The 21,190-nt window shown below is 38.1% G+C and overlaps 2 protein-coding genes and 8 non-coding genes across 10 annotated transcripts in view; 3 read left to right on the top strand and 7 right to left on the bottom strand.

Moving 5' to 3' along the window:
• The window catches only part of LOC137491238 (uncharacterized), a 1,025,816-nt gene that overhangs the window by 20,184 nt on the left and 984,442 nt on the right, over positions 1–21,190 (bottom strand). The gene's annotated exons all lie outside the window — the stretch shown is intronic.
• Positions 1–21,190, bottom strand: part of LOC137491231 (uncharacterized) — a 498,327-nt gene that overhangs the window by 279,917 nt on the left and 197,220 nt on the right. The gene's annotated exons all lie outside the window — the stretch shown is intronic.
• On the bottom strand, positions 2,740–2,813 carry trnan-guu (transfer RNA asparagine (anticodon GUU)). The gene has a single exon. It is a non-coding gene; the product is annotated as a tRNA-Asn (tRNA).
• On the bottom strand, positions 4,427–4,500 carry trnan-guu (transfer RNA asparagine (anticodon GUU)). The gene has a single exon. It is a non-coding gene; the product is annotated as a tRNA-Asn (tRNA).
• Positions 5,275–5,348, bottom strand: trnan-guu (transfer RNA asparagine (anticodon GUU)). The gene has a single exon. It is a non-coding gene; the product is annotated as a tRNA-Asn (tRNA).
• On the bottom strand, positions 9,710–9,798 carry trnar-ucu (transfer RNA arginine (anticodon UCU)). The gene is given in 2 exon segments: positions 9,710–9,745; positions 9,762–9,798. It is a non-coding gene; the product is annotated as a tRNA-Arg (tRNA).
• Positions 9,885–9,958, bottom strand: trnat-agu (transfer RNA threonine (anticodon AGU)). The gene has a single exon. It is a non-coding gene; the product is annotated as a tRNA-Thr (tRNA).
• On the top strand, positions 17,437–17,510 carry trnat-agu (transfer RNA threonine (anticodon AGU)). The gene has a single exon. It is a non-coding gene; the product is annotated as a tRNA-Thr (tRNA).
• On the top strand, positions 18,300–18,373 carry trnat-ugu (transfer RNA threonine (anticodon UGU)). Its single transcript has one exon. It is a non-coding gene; the product is annotated as a tRNA-Thr (tRNA).
• trnat-agu (transfer RNA threonine (anticodon AGU)) lies at positions 18,560–18,633 on the top strand. Its single transcript has one exon. It is a non-coding gene; the product is annotated as a tRNA-Thr (tRNA).

Genomic DNA, 21,190 nt, shown 5'->3' with positions numbered 1-21,190 from the left:
CTCATGCTCTACCGACTGAGCTAGCCGGGCCAATGCAAAGCTCTTTCAAGAGCTAGACACCGTTTTCAGTAACACCTTCCCTACCCGTGACAATGTTCTGCTAAATCCTGATTTCATCTTGTAACGCTGGACAGAATGTGGCCCAGGCTATGTGCCCAGTGCACATGTTAGCAGTTGCAAGGCAGCAAAATGCCTAATTCGTCCCTGGGTGGGCTTGAACCACCAACCTTTCAGCTAACAGCCAAACTTGCTAACCTATTGCGCCACAGAGACTTAGTAAGAGGTCACCTACAGTGGTAGAAAGGCGTAACTTTGTTTCAAAAGGTCTGCTATATGAACCCTAATGAAAGTTTGCTGAAAGAGAGAGAGGCAACAGTAACACTCAACGTGGGGCTCGAACCCACAACCCTGAGATTAAGGTTCTCATACGCTACCGACTGAACTAGACGAGCTGATGAGGAGTCCTTTCAAGAGCTAGACACCGTTTACAGTAACACCTTCCCTACCCGTGACAATCTTCTGCTAAATCCTGATTTCATCTTGTAACGCTGGACAGAATGTGGCCCAGGATATATGCCCAGTGCACATGTTAGCAGTTGCAAGGCAGCAAAATGCCTAATTCGTCGCTGGGTGGGCTTGAACCACCAACCTTTCAGTTAACAGCCGAACGCGCTAACCTATTGCGCCAAAGAGACTTAATAAAAAGTCACCTACAGTGGTAGAAAGGCGGAACTTTGTTTCAAAAGGTCTGCTATTTGCAACCTAATGTAAGTTTGCTGAGAGAGAGAGAGAGAGGCTACAGAAACACCCAATGTGGGGCTCGAACCCACGACCCTGAGATTAAGGGTCTCATAGTCTACCTACTGAACTAGCTGAGCTGATGAGGAGTCCTTACAAGAGCTAGACACCGTTTACAGTAATACCTTCCCTACCTGTGACAATCTTCTGCTAAATCCTGATTTCATTTTTTAACGCTGGACAGAATGTGGCCCAGGATATATGCCCAGTGCACTTGTTAGCAGTTGCAAGGCAGCAAAATGCCTAATTCGTCCCTGGGTAGGCTTGATCCACCAACCTTACAGTTAACAGCCGAACGCGCTAACCTATTGCGCCACAAAGACTTAGTAAGAGGTCACCTACAGTGGTAGAAAGGCGGAACTTTGTTTCAAAACGTCTGCTTTATAAACCCCATTGTAAGTTTGCTGAGAGAGAGAGAGGCAACAGAAACACCCAACGTGGGGCTCGAACCCACGACCCTGAGATTAAGACTCTCATGCTCTACCGACTGAACTAGCTGAGCTGATGAGGAGTCCTTACAAGAGCTAGACACCGTTTACAGTAATACCTTCCCTACCCGTGACAACCTTCTGCTAAATCCTAATTTCATCTTGTAACGCTGGACAGAATGTGGCCCTGGATATATGCCCAGTGCACGTGTTAGCAGTTGCAAGGCAGCAAAATGCCTAACTCGTCCCTTGGTGGGCTTGAACCACCAACCTATCAGTTAACAGCCTACAAGCTAACCTATTGCGCCACAGAGACTTAGGGAAAGGTAACCTACAGTGGTAGAAAGGCGTAACTCTGTATCAAAAGGTCTGCTATATGAACCCTAATGTAAGTTTGCTGTAAGAGAGAGAGAAAAGTAACAGAAACGCCCAACGTGGGGCCCGAACCCACGACCATGAGATTAAGAGTCTCATGTCCTACCGACTGAGCTAGCCAGGTCTATGCAAAGCTCTTTCTAGAGCTAGACAGCGTTTTGAGCAACACCTTCCCTACCCGTGACAACCTTCTGCTAAATCCTGATTTCATCTTGTAACGCTGGACAGAATGTGGCCCAGGATATATGCCCAGTGCACATGTTAGCAGTTTTAAGGCAGCAAAATGCCTAATTCGTCCCTGGGTGGGCTTGAAGCACCAACCTTTCAGTTAACAGCCGAACGCGCTAACCGATTGCGCCACAGAGACTTAGTAAGACGTCACCTATAGTGGTAGAAAGGCGTAACTTTGTTTCAAAAGGTCTGCTATATAAACCCTAATGAAAGTTTGCTGAGAGAGAAAGAGGCAACAGAAACACCCAACGTGGGGCACGAACCCACGACCCTGAGATTAAGAGTCTCATGCTGTACCGACAGAGCTAGACGAGCTGATAATGGCCTTTCAAGAGCTAGACACCGTTTACTGTAATACCTTCCCTACCCGTGTCAACCTTCTGCTAAATCCTAATTTCATTTTTTAACGCTGGACAGAATGTGGCCCAGGATATATGCCCAGTGCACGTGTTAGCAGTTGCAAGGCAGCAAAATGCCTAACTCGTCCCTGGGTGGGCTTGAACCACCAACCTATCAGTTAACAGCCTACAAGCTACCCTATTGCACCACAGAGACTTAGGAAAAGGTAACCTACAGTGGTAGAAAGGCGTAACTCTGTATCAAAAGGTCTGTTATATGAACCTTAATGTCAGTTTGCTGTAAGAGAGAGAGAAAAGTAACAGAAACGCCCAACGTGGGGCTCGAACCCACGACCCTGTGATTAAGAGTCTCATGCTCTACCGACTGAGCTAGCCTGGCCGATGCAAAGCTCTTTCAAGAGCTAGACACCGTTTTCAGTATCACCTTCCCTACCCGTGAGAATGTTCTGCTAAATCCTGATTTCATCTTGTAACGCTGGACAGAATGTGGCCCAGGATATATGCCCAGTGCACATGTTAGCAGTTGCAAGGCAGCAAAATGCCTAATTCGTCCCTGGGTGGGCTTGAACCACCAACCTTTCAGTTAACAGCCGAACGCGCTAACCGATTGCGCCACAGAGACTTAATAAGATGTCACTTACAGTGGTAGAAAGGCGGAACTTTGTTTCAAAAGGTCTGCTATATGAACCCTAATGAAAGTTTGCTGAGAGAGAGAGGCAACAGAAACACCCAACGTGGGGCTCGAACCCACGACCCTGAGACTAAGGTTCTCATGCTTTACCGACTGAACTAGACGAGCTGATGAGGAGTCCTTTCAAGAGCTAGACACCGTTTACAGTAATACCTTCCCTACCCGTGACAATCTTCTGCTAAATCCTGATTTCATTTTGTAACGCTGGACAGAATGTGGCCCAGGATAAATGCCCAGTGCACGTGTTAGCAGTTGAAAGGTAGCAAAATGCCTAATTCGTCCCTGGGTAGACTTGAACCACCAACCTAACAGTTAACAGCCGAACGCGCTAACCGACTGCGACACAGAGACTTAGTAAAATATCACCTATAGTGGTAGAAAGGCGTAACTTTGTTTCAAAAGGTCTGCTATATAAACCCTAATGAAAGTTTGCTGAGAGAGAGAGAGGCAACAGAAACACCCAACGTGGGGCTCGAATCCACGACCCTGAGAATAAGAGTCTCATGCTATACCGACTGAACTAGACGAGCTGATGAGGAGGCCTTTCAAGAGCTAATCACCGTTTACTGTAATACCTTCCCTACCCGTGTCAACCTTCTGCTAAATCCTAATTTCATTTTTTAACGCTGGACAGAATGTGGCCCAGGATATATGCCCAGTGCACGTGTTAGCAGTTGCAAGGCAGCAAAATGCCTAATTCGTCCCTGGGTGGGCTTGAACCACCAACCTTTCAGCTAACAGCCGAATGCGCTAACCGATAGCGCCACAGAGACTTAGTAAGAGGTCACCTACAGTGGTAGAAAGCCGGAACTTTGTTTCAAATGGTCTGCTATATGAACCCTAATAAAAGTTTGCTGAGAGAGAGAGGCAACAGAAATGCCCAACGTGGGGATCTAAGCCACGACCCTGAGATTAAGAGTCTTACGCTCTACCGAGTGAGCTAGCCGAGCTGATGAGGGGCCATTTGAAGAGTTAGACACCGTTTACAGTAATACCTTCCCTACCCGTGACAATGTTCTGCTAAATCCTGATTTCATCTTGTAACGCTGGACAGAATGTGGCCCAGGATATATGCCCAGTACACGTGTTAGCAGTTGCAAGGCAGCAAAATGCCTAATTCGTCCATGGGTGGGCTTGAACCACCAACCTATCAGTTAACAGCCTACAAGCTACCCTATTGTGCCACAGAGACTTAGGAAAAGGTAACCTACAGTGGTAGAAAGGCGTAACTCTGTATCAAAAGGTCTGCTATATGAACCCTAATGTCAGTTTGCTGTAAGAGAGAGAGAAAAGTAACAGAAACGCCCAACGTGGGGCTCGAACCCACAACCCTGAGATTAAGAGTCTCATCCTCTACCGACTGAGCTAGCCGGGCTGATGCAAAGCTCTTTCAGGAGCAAGACACCGTTTTCAGTAACACCTTCCCTACCCGTGAGAATGTTCTGCTAAATCCTGATTTCATCTTGTAACGCTGGACAGAATGTGGCCCAGGATATATGCCCAGTGCACATGTTTGCAGTTGCAAGGCAGCAAAATGCCTAATTCGTCCCTGGGTGGGCTTGAACCACCAACCTTTCAGTTAACAGCCGAACGCGCTAACCGATTGCGCCACAGAGACTTAATAAGATGTCACTTACAGTGGTAGAAAGGCGGAACTTTGTTTCAAAAGGTCTGCTATATGAACCCTAATGAAAGTTTGCTGAGAGAGAGAGAGAGAGGCAACAGAAACACCCAACGTGGGGCTCGAACCCACGACCCTGAGACTAAGGTTCTCATGCTCTACCGACTGAACTAGACGAGCTGATGAGGAGTCCTTTCAAGAGCTGGACACCGTTTACAGTAATACCTTCCCTACCCGTGACAATCTTCTGCTAAATCCAGATTTCATTTTGTAACGCTGGACAGAATGTGGCCCAGGATAAATGCCCAGTGCACGTGTTAGCAGTTGAAAGGTAGCAAAATGCCTAATTCGTCCCTGGGTAGACTTGAACCACCAACCTAACAGTTAACAGCCAAACGCGCTAACCGATTGCACCACAGAGACTTAGTAAAACATCAACTATAGTGGTAGAAAGGCGTAACTTTGTTTCAAAAGGTCTGCTATATAAACCCTAATGAAAGTTTGCTGAGAGAGAGAGAGGCAACAGAAACACCCAACGTGGGGCTCGAACCCACGACCCTGAGATTAAGAGTCTCATGCTATACCGACTGAACTAGACGAGCTGATGAGGAGGCCTTTCAAGAGCTAGACAACGTTTACTGTAATACCTTCCCTACCCGTGTCAACCTTCTGCTAAATCCTAATTTCATTTTTTAACGCTGGACAGAATGTGGCCCAGGATATATGCCCAGTGCACGTGTTAGCAGTTGCAAGGCAGCAAAATGCCTAATTCGTCCCTGGGTGGGCTTGAACCACCAACCTTTCAGTTAACAGCCGAACGCGCTAACCTATTGCGCCACAGAGACTTAGTAAGAGGTCACCTACAGTGGTAGAAAGCCGGAACTTTGTTTCAAATGGTCTGCTATATGAACCCTAATGAAAGTTTGCTGAGAGAGAGAGGCAACAGAAATGCCCAACGTGGGGATCTAAGCCACGACCCTGCGATTAAGAGTCTTACGCTCTACCGAGTGAGCTAGCCGAGCTGATGAGGAGCCATTTGAAGAGTTAGACACCGTTTACAGTAATACCTTCCCTACCCGTGACAATGTTCTGCTAAATCCTGATTTCATCTTGTAATGCTGGACAGAATGTGGCCCTGGATATATGCCCAGTGCACGTGTTAGCAGTTGCAAGGCAGCAAAATGCATAATTTGTCCCTGGGTGGGCTTGAACCACTAACCTTTCAGGGAACAGCCGAACGCGCTAACCTATTGCACCACAGAGACTTAGAGAAAGGTCATCTACAGTGGTAGAAACGCGTAACTTTGTCTCAAAAGGTCTGCTATATGAACCCTAATGTAAGTTTGCTGAGAGAGAGAGAGAAAAGTAACAGAAACGCCCAACGTGGGGCTCGAACCCAGGACTCTGAGATTAAGAGTCTCATGCGTGTTCAATAAGAAAAGGTCTGGAGAGGGTTTTTCTTCAATGCTAAAAATATTAGTAATTTATTAGATACAAATGAATAATTCGATGACAGAGCTCTGGGTTACGTTACCCCAATGCAATACAAGAATTACATTCAAGATGTTTGCAACTAACATACATTTCCTGACTCCAGCATATATACACAACTGACCTTAACAGGTGGAGTTTTGGTTTAACGTCACTTATCAGTCATTCTGCAGTCCCTTGGCCCTTTGTAACCCCTGGACATTACTTCCTCTTTCTGCAGCCTTTCTCTGCATACCAGAACTGAACACTTCCGTGCATCTTTAATATATTTCACACTTCTACAAGCATCATGACAACTTGTGACATGTCTAGACTATAGTTCTGGAACAAACCTAAATTTATTCTTATTCTGCTTTTTCCACTTGTCAGCAGTTCTTCTAAAAAGTATGCAGCACAGTAAAAAAGAGGAAGTTTGTCAGGTCAAGATGTTTTATAATACAATAGAAAAGATTGATTAATCTGTTGTTAGTCTAAACATTTTCCTAATAAAAAAACACAAAAGTAATGAAAATAAATTCCTTTTCTCCAACAATTCCCCTTTTCTGCTCCTCTCTGGAGCAGAGAAAAACAAAAACAGATAATCAAATCTCCACAAAAATGTCCCATTGTCATTACTGCAGGCCTTTGCCTAAATCTTTGTTTTACCTCTTATTCAAAACAATCGTTAACATTATAGTGCTCATTCATTATGTTAGATGATACCTATAACCCCTTTCAACTAAATTTCTTTAACTTTTTTAGATTCAGTTTATAATTTCTACACTCTTGGTTCTCCTCTTCAGTGGTGCAGTCTCTTCCCTCTTGAAGTCACTTAGATATCTTCTTTTAATAAGGATTTTATTTGCTATATTTAGGCTTATTACTCCCAACACTCTTATTAACTTCCAATTAACCAATTATTAAAATTTTCCATTATTATATACTTTATCAATAACGGTAATTTTTTCTTCTTCTTCCCCAACAAAATTAGAATAAGAATGACAACAATAAAAATGTAAACAAAATTTAAAAACTCCAACATAAAAAAATAAAAATCTGATTAAAAGGAAATCCACACCCATAAAGATATGCTCTAATTAAAATCCCACTGTATAATTACGATCAAAGATCAACACCAGTGAAAACACATGTGATTGGAATTAGAAATTCACTAATACAAAATTATAACCCCCCTGAATAGTTCAAACTGAATTTCAACATTTTAAATTCATTACAGCACAAAAATTACAATTGAGATTTAGGATGAAAAATCAACAACTTCAAAGTAGGATTCAACTCAACAATTATTAAAATAAAAGATTCAGAACTTAACAATAACATTAACAATATTATTAAACTAACAACTCAAACTCGTCACCAAATGATTAAAACCAAAATTCAAACATATTTAAACTAGATTCCTTTTTTTTCTCAATGTCTTAAAATGGGAAAATCAAAAACACAACAATGTGATTAAAATAAAATAAAAATCTTAAGAATCTTTTTAAATAAAAGGTTCAAAAACCACAATGGCTTAAAATAAAAATCTTAAAGATAAATTAAAGATTTAAAAACAACAATGGCTCAAACTAAAATAATCTTCAAAAATGTGTTCAAATAAAAGAATCTTAAAATCATCTTCAAATAAAAGAATCTTAAACTCATAATGATGTTTAAAATAAAATAATCTTAAAATGTCTTAAAATAAAAGATTACGAAAAAAAACATACAAATGTCTTAAAATAAAAGATAAAAAGCATAAAAATTTCTTAAACTAAAAGATAATAAAAAACATAAAGAATGTCTTCACATAAAAGATTAAAAAAATAATATGTCTAAAATAAAAGAATAAAAATAATTTAAAAAACTTTAAAAAACTAACGTGTGTAAAATAAAATAATTTTAAAATGTGATTATTTATTTAATTTCTCCTAAATTTTCTCCAATCTAATTTGTCCAATTAATTAATTAATTAATTCATTTTCTTTAAGGCTTAGTTCCTTTATTAATCTGGGTCCACCACAGTGGAATGAATCGCCAACTTATTCATAATTGTTTTACACAGCGTATGCCCTTCCAGCTGTAACCCATCTCTGGGAAACGTCCATACACACTTAATCACACACTTTCTGTCAGATTGTGATATGCTAGTAAATCAGTCTTATTTTCTCTTTCTATTTTAGAATTCAATGTGGTTTTCGGTTCCCCTTTTTGTGCTGGCCTGTATCTAATATACAGTTGGCCTCATGCATTGGTGTTGCAGCGTGTTCAGCTCCCACACCAATACATGCTTACACACAGATTTTTGCAGATTGTTTTTAAATTTGTATCAATTTTCTCTACTTTCCCTGTAATTATTAGTCTTACACCCTCCCTAAATTCATGCTTCAGGCCCATTACTTGCTGCAATTTAAAATATTCATTATTTCAGCGTTTATCATTATCCAAACTAATTTTTACTCAACATCTTTTTGTTTCTAGATCGTCTTTCATTAAACACTTCATCACTGTCTGACTGTCCTCCTTGCTTGCTGGCCACTCCTCCAGCCATTCACTATAGCTGTCAATCATGACTAGCACATATCTTTTTATTCACCTGTTCTTCCATATCTCTATAATCAATTGTAAACTCACCCCCATTTTTCTCTTGCAGTTTCTGATATCTCTAAATATAATTAAAGTCTATAATTCATATTAGTCTTATTACAATGTGTTTTACATTCACCAGTTTACAGTTATTTGAAATGGCTTATTTATTTGGCGATCTGACTCCACTTATCTCAGACACCACTCATCCTAATATTGAGGCGTGTCATCTAATCCCCTATAATTTTTACTTACTTCCTTTAAATCTAGTTCCATATAAATGTCATAACAACTGCTTCCCAATCAATTAGGTGTCTATTCTTTTTCTGAAAGTAAAATTTCATCAACATGCTTAATCAACACCACTCTCTCTGATAATTCAAAAATCAATCACTTTACATTTTTTCATCAGTATGAGCATATTTCTGCATACACTATTAACCTCAGCTTTAAAATCTATTCTCCTTAATTGCTTCTAAATCAAAAACTAAACACAATCTTCTTTTGTTTGTTGCTTACTTGTAAAATTGTATTCAAATTAAATTAGTCACATCTATGTTTATAACTCAATTAAAATTTAGCTTAAATAAAATGTCTAAAACAGATTCCCTATGACCTTGTCTAGGTGTTTCTCTTAATTGCTCAACGACATACAACCTCTTCACTACGCTGGCTAATTTTATAATCCTCCATTTAAGTATTTCACTAATAATCAATCAATTTTTGAATTTGACACTACTTTTGAAAATTAATTTTCTCAACTGTTTATTACTTAGTTTGTTCTAATCATTTTTATGATTTTATTTTGGTTACTAATTAGTTCTACGTCATTTCGGTTCAACTAGTTGCCCATACACTTTTTATATACTTTTATAAGCTAACTAAAAATCTCTAAATTTTCTTATTCGTTTCTTTCAGCTGTATTTTGACTTCATCATTAAACTTCTTCACATGGTTACATGGTTACACCGTTTTCTAATCTCCCTTATTTAAAACAGCTCAATTAAGTCATCGGCTTCATTGTAGAGTACCCCTAGTATCTGAGCCTGCACTGCGCAATGAAAGAAAGAAGCAAAACGGGATGGACAGATGCCTAAAATGTTAGAAACGCACCACACCTTAAGTCAGTGAAGAAAAAGAACAAAGCTTGCGACTCTGATGGGACTCGAACCCACAACCTTTGAATGGCTTAGCTCACAACCTAGAAGTCCAATGCACTATCCATTGCGCCACAGAGCCTAAGTGCTCTGCTGGTTCTAGCACTGTTGCACAGAAAGCACTTTTTAGTACTCTCTGGCCCATGAAAGAACAACCAGCTGTAGACAAGGCACTGCTGGGATTCGAACCCAGGATCTCATGTTTACTAGACAGGCACTTTGACCAACTAAGCCACAGCTCCAAACGACCTTGACAGGGGCTAATTGTTTAATTCGAAAAAATAAAAAAAAACTAATAACGGTAGCGCTGCTTGAGTGAATGTCTGGACTTTAAATATTAAAGTCCAATTGGTTAGGCATTACCACACTATGCTATATAAAGCCATCGTCCAAAGCCCTCTTGAACGAGCAGCGTTCTTAAGGATTTGAGTTTTGTTAAGAAACCGACTGCTAAACATCCCGCTGCGTAAACACTCATTACTCTTAACAAAGATTAAACACGAATGGATGGGAGAGCAAAAATTACTGTGCTTTCTACTCAGTTACTTTGCACATGCATAAAGAGGCTCTTGTACGACAAATCCAAAAGGCGTGATCTCAACAATAGGTGGCAGTTACTTTTCCCCAAAACCACAGCTTGCCGACGAGTCATTCCTCAAGCCCACTAGGCCCTACACCATTTTCTAATCTCCCTTATTTAAAACAGCTCAATTAAGTCATCGGCTTTATTGTAGAGTACCCCTAGTATCTGAGCCTGCACTGCGCAATGAAAGAAAGAAGCAAAACGGGATGGACAGATGCCTAAAATGTTAGAAACGCACCACACCTTAAGTCAGTGAAGAAAAAGAGCAAAGCTTGCGACTCTGGTGGGACTCGAACCCACAACCTTTGAATGGCTCAGCTCACAACCTAGAAGTCCAATGCGCTATCCATTTTTTTTTTTTATTAGAAAAAATTTTCAAATTTTACAATACATACATTTAAAAACATTTAAAACATCACTTCAGAAGCATATTAAAATATCATTTACAAACATTTCTTAAGACATTATGTTGGTATCAAAACAGGAAAACAACAAGCATAATCATTCTGGCAAATCTATTTTCAAACCATCTAGTGAGTACATAATATAAGGAGTATTCAACTTAAACGTTTTGTAAAATTCAGTCTCTTTTTCTTCCATTCTAAAATATTGTTCCACAGTTTTAATATAGTTTGCCAGTTTTCTTTTATACATTTTCCATAACTCTATTTTAGCATTTTTATTTTTCACAATGTTTCTTCTTTCCCAAATTACAGTTCTTGCAACTGATAGAAACAAATAGGCAATTCTTGTTTTACTTCCATTAAAACCAAATAAAAAATATTTTATACCATTCTGTCTCCTCCTCAATCTGCTCTGTTTCACTTGGCATCATTTGTTTCATAATTTCTTTTAACTTTGCCATAAATGTATTAAATTCAACACATTTTAAAAACAAATGCATAATACCTTCATTTTCCAGTCCACATATTTTGCATAATGCATTCTCACTGCTTCCAATTTGTGCCAGTTTTGTTTCAGTGAAAATAACATTATGTCTGATAAAATAATCCAACGTTTCAATTTTTGTGTCTAAATATTTCCATTTAAAATTTTTCCAGATTCCCTCTTCATCTATTTCCACAAAGAATTTTTTTTTCCAAAATTGTTCTGAAACTGGTCTTTTATGCACTTTGTTTCTGAAACAAATGTAGAAATTTTTGAGGACACATTCTTGAAAATCTTTCTCATTTTCCTTTAAAATCACTTTCACATTATCATTGCTTTCATTATTTTGTTCAATTTTAACTATCCATTCTTTAGGTAATGCACTTTTCACTATTTCAAATTGTTTTACCAGAGTTTCTCTTTTGATATCTTCCCAAATCCCATCCATGGCATCCACAATTACTTGGCTTGGTAAAAACCCTTCTTTAATCTCATATAAAACATCCTTAACCTGACAAACACCTGCTTCCAACCAATATTTAAAATATACTTCTTTCTCTTGTGTTAAAATATTAGCATTTAAAAACAAAGGTTGATTTAATAACATGTTCCTCCCTTCAGGTTTAAAATCAACATGACTTAAAAACTCACTCCATGCTTGTAAAACTTCTTTATAAAAATCAGGAATCCCAGTCATCATGCTTTGTTTCAGTTTCATCCATAAAATATCATCATTCATATTAAAACCCCTACATTTGTTAAGATAAAACCTCATTACATGTTTCCATTCTGCTTTAAATTCTTTATTTAAATACTTTTTTATTACTTTGACTCTCATGCTTTTCTTTCTTGTCTCTGGATCTAACAAACCTAACCCCCCATCATCGGTTGTTCCAATTAATACATTATATCCAATTCTTGGTGGTTTTCCTTCCCAGATAAAACTCAATAAACATTGTTTTATTCTCTGCTCATGCCAGTGATCCATAGGGGTAACTCCTAACACATACCACATTTTTGACAACATCAACGTATTTACGATTAAAACTTTTCCTTTCAGATTGACTCTTCTTTGTTTCCACCATTCCAATCTCCTTTCCATTCCTCCGATAATTTCATCCCACAATATCTCCTTATCTCTTTTCCCATTTTCTCCAAAGGTTATCCCTAAAATCTTTATTTCTTTCTGGTCTTTAAATTTAAAAACATCAGGTAGAATACATGCATTGCCTAATCTCATGACTACAGTTTTTTTCCATATTTACTTTAGCACCTGATCCATTACAATATCTTTCAATGATTTTCATTGCATTTATCACACTTTGCATATCTTTTAAAATCAGTGTAGTATCGTCTGCATATTGATAAATTTTCTGTTCTTCTTCTGTTCCTACAATTTTAATTCCATGTATTGCTTTATCCCTTATTATAGCAGAACCTAGAGCTTATAATATTATATGGAATTAAAAGTCAAGAAGTAGTCAGTTATTTATATATGCATTATTTATCTAACAATTGTCAACAGAACAGTAATGAATATAGAGTAAAAAATGAAAAAAAATAATAAATCAGTTATTAAAAATACAATATTACCAATATAAATAAACAATATATATAAAATGTTCAATACAAACAGAAACCAACGAAAAGTGGACCTAAAAATCAAGGACCAGTCATTTATAAATGCAATATTTATAAAACATAGGTCAACAAAACAGTAATGAACAAAGAATAAAAAAATCCAAAAATAAGTAAGTTAAATATTAACAGAATAAATACAAAATTAACAAACAAAAAAATGCTACCCCCTACTGTACAAAAGGTGTGAAAAGAAGCAGGTCTCTAGCAACACCTCAACTTTTTTATTGCTTTTTGTTCTTTTCTTTCTTATGTTTAGAACTTTGAATGAACTTTGAACACCTTGAAAACTTGAAACACTGAAATTGTCATTTCTTTTGATTTTTAATAAAAAAAAGTACTATTGACAATTGCGGTGAAATCTTTGATGCCACTGATGGAGTAGACGGGGGCTGGGCCTCAAGTTGTCTCGTCTCCATCACCTCCTGAGCAGGTACAGTAGGGGCAGGTTGTTGCACCGTTTGTGCTGGAGCAGCAGAGGCAGTACTCTGCTAAAAATAATCAAAAAAATACATATAATCATGGAGAAGGAAAGCCATTTTAGTAAATAATAATAAACACATATTGATTCATAAATGTACATTTTGAGTGTGAAAACCACATGTGCATTTCAGCACACCACCTCTGCCCACGAGATTGCAATGGGCATTTCTCAATCTGAAAAAATCATGAAAATTATAATAAATAATTTTACTCTATACAAAAAACTTTTATTACTAAACAAGAATTTTAACTTAATGACTCCCTTAATAAAGCACACAATAGCTCAGTAAATTAATTTAACACAGAGAATGTGTTTTTAGAATGTGTGTAATATTTATCTAATATGTAATTGTACAGTTTGTATCTCCAAAAATGAAAAGAAAAAGATAAGAGGTAAAGTTGGTTTTATATTCGCACATTCGTTCATTTAGCAGTCTCTATATTGTTTACCATATTACTTTGAATATTCGATCGGAATTAGCATGCAAGTATGATTTGAAAACAACATTAACACTATCTAATTCACTGTGAACAATGTTGTACTTTTATAATCATTAATCATTGTCTGCTAATATGATTTTCCTATTTAGAATTTGCAAAGAATATTTTACTGAAATGATATTATTAAGGAGAATGTCTGAATATCCGAATATAAAACCAACTTTACCTCCATAAGAAAAAGAATAAGAGGAACTGGACAGGAACATTTCAGGCCTTAAAACCACATGCTGTATACTGTACACTCATAATACATTCTCCAACCTTTTCAAATCTCTCTCATAAACGGTCAAACTTTAGTAAATTATTCAATGTAAATCTCAAAATACATGCAATTTAAAACACATTATTGTTTAAAAACAAGTATGACATGTTTTACACAGATACTGTACTGAATGTACTGAAGCCTAACAAGTTAACGTTACTCTGTTAAGCAAATTTCAACAAACAATATATCATGTAAATGAAATACACACCCTTTGATAAATCTCATGCCACTTTTTTTGCAGAGAAGCTGGCCTGTTCCTGTTGCCCTCATTTGATGGCCAAACTCCTGTTCTGGCAAACTTTTTCAGACATGAAATCCAGTCAGCGTCTGACATGGCTTTATGGGATTTTCCAGACATTTTTGTCCAAGAAATTTAACGGTTTTAGATTAAAGTATCAAAATTTGAAATACAACACACTAAAACATTAATACGAGCAATTATGTAGATTTTTTTACCTTTTTTTAAGAAATCACTATAAAAAAAAATCCAGTACTTTACACAAAACGATGCTGTGCTATGTCGAATGATGCTGATTGTCGAAAATCAATTAACTTTTTTGACCTTTGACCCGCCCCCAGAGGACCGTGTCATTCTTTCGTGTACCTTCGGCTCAGTTCAGAAAATTGATTGACATCTGATTAACCTGTTTGACTGCACACCTAGCGGTGAATATTGGAACGGTCCCTTCCCTGGCTTTAACATTGTCTCGACTCTGATTGGTCAAATGTTGAAATTGTTTCCATTGAAATTTGAGTCCATTGAATCCCATTTCTGTCGTTCATATGCTCTGTCGTTCATATGGCAAAACTGAAAGTCATCTTACCGAAAATAGTTACAATAACATACATATAAAAATATGTGCCACAGTCCAGCCTCCACCAGTGAAAAAGGAAAATACATGATGAGGTGGCCGAGTGGTTAAGGTGATGGACTGCTAATCTATTGTGCATTTGCACTCGTGGGTTTGAATCCCATCCTTGTCGCTCATATGTTCTGGCATTCGAGAGACTGGTGTTTCTGTAAAAGTTGTTCAACTCTCACTCTCTTATCGTTTTGAATGTTGTTGCAAAATTTAATGTCATCTTAATAGAAAATAGCCGCAAATACATACATATATGCCATAGTCCAGCCCCCATCATGAAAGTGAGTACATACATGACGAGGTGGCCGAGTCCATCGAATCCCATCCTTGTCCTTCAAATGCTTTGGCGTTTGAAAGAGGCCGGTTCTTTCGTGGAAGGTGTTTTACTCGCACCCTTTTATCGTTTTGAAGGATGTTGTTGCAAAGTTTAATGTCATCTTTACCAAAAATAGCAGCAAATACATACAGAAATGCCATAGTCCAGCCCCCATCAGGAAAATGAGTACATACATGACGAGATGGCCGAGACCATCGAATCCCATTCTTGTCGTTCATATGCTCTGTCTTTCATATGGCAAAACTGAAAGTCATCTGACCGACAATAGTTGCAGAATCATACATATACAAATATGTGCCAAAGTCAGGACTCCACAAGAGAAGGAAAAGTGTAGGAGTCCATCTATTAGCCCAATGACGAAACTAACAGCATGGTCGAAGGTTTAATGGATGTAAGCCTTTTCTAGTGCTTCTGAAAATAATTTAATTATTTATTAGAATTTGTTTTTATTAGTATTTTACCTCCGAATTCAATCTGACTCCAATTTAAATGATCCTAAAATTTAGATTATATTTCTAATTGTAAGAACGGATCACATTCATCATTTATGATTTAATTTAGAGTTTTGATATTTTCTGAGGTCCGATATTCTAAATTGTACGTTCATTAGGGACCAACATCGCTCAGAGTTTCACACCCCGGGTTTGCGCTTCTTCTCACGGACAATATGTCGACACTCTGAAAATAGTCAGAGGATGCAGGATTAACTATATTTGAATAAGCTGGTCGCATTAACTCTTACCTAGTCTTAAAAAAAACAGATCCTTAACCAAGCCCATACAACTTGCTATTCCCAGTGGTTTAATGACTAAAAGGTCTACATGTTATCGGCACGCTATGGCTAACAATAATCAAATACGCCTATTAATCAATTCAATTATGCCATACTATAAAGGTAATGAAGACTCCTCGTAATCTACTGGATACAATGAAATCGCAAAACTCCAGAATTAATCAAAACTTAACATTTTATTTGTCAGGTAAAATTGTATTCTGCCAATTACATAATAAATCATCAGGAAGCCAATTCAGAGATGAGACTGTAACAATACAACATCCATTAATCAAAGATAAATCAAAAAGTTAGAGATGCATACCTGACCAGAGAAATACATTGCAGCATAAGTCTCAATAAGTCTCAGAGATGCTGCAATGGGGTGTCTTTTTACAAGATCTCCCCCCGTCTTAAAGCACATCTTACCTTATATACTCAAGTCAAAACAAACTGCCATAAATTCAAGACAATAGAAGTGTCACAGAAACCCTGGCCTGGTGAATTTGAGGACTTAACCATCTCTGAGAAGGAGGAGCATCTTATCAAGATCTTATAGAAGTCAAAAACCAAATCAACATATACTAGTGAACTATTACTGTAAAATTAAGACCACTTTACCAATCACACAGAGACATTTAAAATGATACCAAACATGAATATAGTGCTGCAAGATACACCATGTTAAAACCTTGAACATTTTATGTGAAATGTGCTCTGATCAGCATGTCGCTTAAAGGTCAAGAAGGGGGGCTTGGGGTGAAAGTAAAGGATGCATTTCTGCATTCTTCCCTGCTGTAGTGTAGCTTTGTTTCTCCAGTCTGTGTTTTCATTGTCAGCTGTGATTTGAATAGAACAGTGGAACAGTTGGTTTCTTCATCACTTCTCTTGTCTAATGAAATTTCATAACAGTTCTCAGGGTCTGATTTTTTGGTTCCTTACAGAATAGTGCGACAAATAGAGTTATTTGCTTGCCATTTTTAGACTTGCTGTCTTTTTTTAGTCTCTGTGTGCAAAAACGTCTTGCCTCATTTTCAGCGTTGGTGCTGTGGCTTAGTTGGTAAAAGCGGCTGTCTAGTAAACAGGAGATCCTGGGTTTAAATCCCAGCAGTGCCTAATCTACAGGTGCCAGGGTTGCTTTTTATTAAGAGTAACGAGTGTTTACGCAGCGGGATGTTTAGCAGTAGGTTTCTTAACAAAACTCAAATCCTTAAGAACGCTGCTCGTTCAAGAGGGCTTTGGACATGGGCTTTATATAGCAGAGTGTGGTAATGCCTAACCAATTGGACTTTAATATTTCAAGTCCAGACATTCACACATGCAGCGCTACCGTTGTTCATTTTTTTTTTCTTTTTTCGAATTAAACAATTGGCCCCTTTCACAATCGTTTGGCACTGTGGCTTAGTTGGTCAAAGCGCCTGTCTAGTAAACAGGAGATACTGGGTTTGAATCCCAGCAGTGCCTTGTCCACAGTTGGCTGTTCTTTCATGGGCCAGAGAGTACTAAAAAGTGCTTTCTGTGCAACAGTGCTAGAGGCAGCAGAGCTAACATTTTAGGCAACTGTCCATCCCGTTTTGCTTCTTTCTTTCATTGCGCAGTGCAGGCTCAGATACTAGCTGTACTCTACAATAAAGCCGATGACTTAATTGAGCTGTTTTAAATAAGGGAGATTAGAAAACGGTGTAGGGCCTAGTGGGCTTGAGGAATGACTCAAAGGCAACCTGTGGTTTTGGGCAAAAGTGACTGCCAACTATTGTTGAGATCACGCCTTTTGGATTTGTCGTACAAGAGCCTCTTTATGCATGTGCAAAGTAACTGAGTAGAAAGCATAGTAAATTATGCTTCCCCAACCCCCCCCACTGTCTTAGATGAAACTGCGTTTGGAAGTATCGTATCCAGAGGTTTTTTTCTTTTAGTGTTAAGACTAAGTTGGCCAGAGCACCTGTCTTGGAAACAGCAGGTGCTAGGTTCAAATCCAAACTGCACCTTTCCCTCAGATTATGGGAGAGTGGCTTTCTGATCTGAAACTCTTTCAATGGCCAATAGCATATGTTTGTCCTGATTTCCATTTTCCGAGCTGACTCTGGGTTTGGACGACATGGTCAGGCTTGAGACATGATCATCCAGACTCTAAAAGACCGCGTCCGGCTTGTCAGCATTTTCTGCATCCTGACATGCTGGTTTTTGTTGTGTATTATTTTTTCTTCTTCGATTTTTGTTATCGGGCAAATGTCTCTTACCGTGAAATTCTGTGGTGCTGTGGCTTAGCTGGTCAAAGCGCCGGCCTTGTAAACAGGAGATCCTGGGCTCAAATCCCAGCAGCGCCTTGGTCCAGGTGGTGCGTGTGCTTCTTTTATAGAGCTCACCGGAATGAATTATAAAATTGTATAGCTTTGAGGCGTAATGAATAGTGCGACAAATAGAGTTAAACAACCTCTTTGCTTGCCATTTTAAGACTTGCTGTCTTTTTTTAGTCTCTGTGTGCAAAAACATCTTGCCTCCTATTCAGCGTTGGCGCTGTGGCTTAGTTGGTCAAAGCGCCTGTCTAGTAAACAGGAGATCCTGGGTTCAAATCCCAGCAGTGCCTAATGTACGGGTTACGTGTTTGCTTTTTGTTAAGAGTAACGAGTGTTTACGCAGCGGGATGTTTAGCAGTTGGTTTCTTAACAAAACTCAAATCCTTAAGAACGCTGCTCGTTCAAGAGGGCTTTGGACGATGCCTTTATATAGCATAGTGTGGTAATGCCTAACCAATTGGACTTTAATATTTCAAGTCCAGACATTCCCACATGCAGCGCTACCGTTGTTAGTTTTTTTTATTTTTTGGAATTAAACATTTAGCCTGTGTCAAGGTCGTTTGGTGCTGTGACTTAGTTGGTCAAAGTGCCTGTCTAGTAAACAGGATATCCTGGCTTTGAATTCCAGCAGTGCCTTGTCCGCAGTTGGCTGTTCTTTCATGGGCCAGAGAGTACTAAAAAGTGCTTTCTGTCCAACAGTTCTAGAGGAAGCAGAGCACTTAGTCTAATAGATAGCGCAATGGACTTCTAGGCTGTGAGCTGAGCCATTCAAAGGCTGTGGGTTCGAGTCCCACCAGAGTCGCAAGCTTTGCCCTTTTTCTTCACTGACTTAAGGTGTGGTGCGTTTCTAACATTTTAGGCATCTGTCCATCCCGTTTTGCTTCTTTCTTTCATTGCGCAGTGCAGGCTCAGATACTAGGGGTACTCTACAATAAAGCCGATGACTTAATTGAGCTGTTTTAAATAAGGGAGATTAGAAAACGCTGTAGGGCCTAGTGGGCTTGAGGAATGACTCGTCGGCAACCTGTGGTTTTGGGGAAAAGTAACTGCCACCTATTGTTGAGATCACGCCTTTTGGATTTGTCGTACAAGAGCCTCTTTATGCATGTGCAAAGTAACTGAGTAGAAAGCACAGTATATTTTGCTTCCCCCCCACTGTCTTAGATGAAACTGCGTTTGGAAGTATCGTATCCAGAGGTTTTTTCTTTTAGTGTTAAGACTAAGTTGGCCAGAGCACCTGTCTTGGGAACAGCAGGTGCTAGGTTCAAATCCAAACTGCACCTTTCCCTCAGATTATGGGAGAGTGGCTTTCTTTTTTTTTTTTTTTTAACATTTTTATTGTTTCAGAAAGGTGTGATACATTCTTACTGTATTAGTAACCAAATACCAATCAAAGAACTCCCGCCCCATCCCGACGTTCAAAATAAAAATTAAAAAAAGAAAGGAATAGAATTAAAAAAATGCATTCTCATGCGAGGAAAGTAATACAAAAACAAATAAATAGAAAATAAAGATTAACTAAAATAAACTTAAAGATAAAAATAAAAAGGGCAATTTTGTTAAAAATTAAAAATATATAAAAAATAAATACCATTAAAAAATTGACATTTCAACATATACATTCCAGTGAAAGTATATTAAAGTTAGTCATTACAAACACAGTGTATTTTAACAGTCACATTGTTTGGGATTACTAAACAGTCAGTGCACTGTTATTTAAAAAATGAAGGAAGAAGTCCCAAATCTTGTAGAATATGTGCATTTTTTGTGTGATTGAATAAGTCAACCTTTCCATTGCTATACAGGAAGACATTTCCTTAATCCAGAGTGACAAAGATGGAGCATGAGTACTTTTCCAGTGAATGGCAATCAGGCGCTTCGCATGTAATAGACACAGATTTATAAACTTCTGTTCATATGACTTCAGCGATAAGGCAGGTGGGAAAAGACCAAGGATACAGATTTTAGGGCAAACAGGGATTTCTTTACCAATAGTTTTAGAGATTACACCAATTATTTCTTTCCAAAAGAATTGCAAGTGCTCACATTGCCAAACACAATGGAACAGTGTGCCCTTGTAAGTCAAACATTTTCCACAAATGTCCAGAATATTTCTATTAAATTTATTTAACATTTCTGGTGTTATATATGTTCTCATTACCCAATTATATTGGATTAATTTAAAACGGGTATTGATTGATAATGTTTGCGCTTGAAGACAACTTTCTTCCCATTCATTTTCTGTAATATCTATTTGAAAGTCTTCAATCCAAGCCAGTCTTTTATGATTTGTAGATTCTTTGGAAGCATTAACAAATTTGCTATATAGTGTAGAAATTTTGTATTTGGCACTGGGATCTTTAACTGCAATTTCTTCTAAACTACTTCTGGTCGGACACTAATATGAATGATTTTTAGATCTTATAAAATTACGGATCTGAAGATACTTAAAAAAATGAGACTGAGGAATTTTATATCTTTCCTTTAAGGTTTCAAAGGACATCAATATATTATCTTCATAAAGATCTGATATCTTTTGCAAGCCTTTCTGGAACCACAGCTTAAAACCCTTGTCTGATTTCCCTGGTACGAATAATGCATTACCCCAAATGGGAGAGAATTTAGAAAGTACCGGGGTTTCTCCCAGCTCAACCTGTGACTCATGCCATGATAAAATAGTGGCTCTCACAAATGGGTTAGATGTATTTTTTTTGAGTTTCTTTAAAGAATCAGAGTATAAATATGTGTCAAGACTCAAATTGCCTGTACATTTTCTTTCAATCTGTATCCATGGAATGCTAAGTGAGCCAGCAAACCAATAACATGCAGATCTTAGCTGAGCTGCCT

This window comes from Danio rerio, chromosome 4 (assembly GCF_049306965.1).
Source record: "Danio rerio strain Tuebingen ecotype United States chromosome 4, GRCz12tu, whole genome shotgun sequence".
NCBI lineage: Eukaryota > Metazoa > Chordata > Actinopteri > Cypriniformes > Danionidae > Danio > Danio rerio.
Note: the sequence above shows the minus strand (reverse complement) of the source record. Positions and strands in the feature narration are given on the sequence as shown.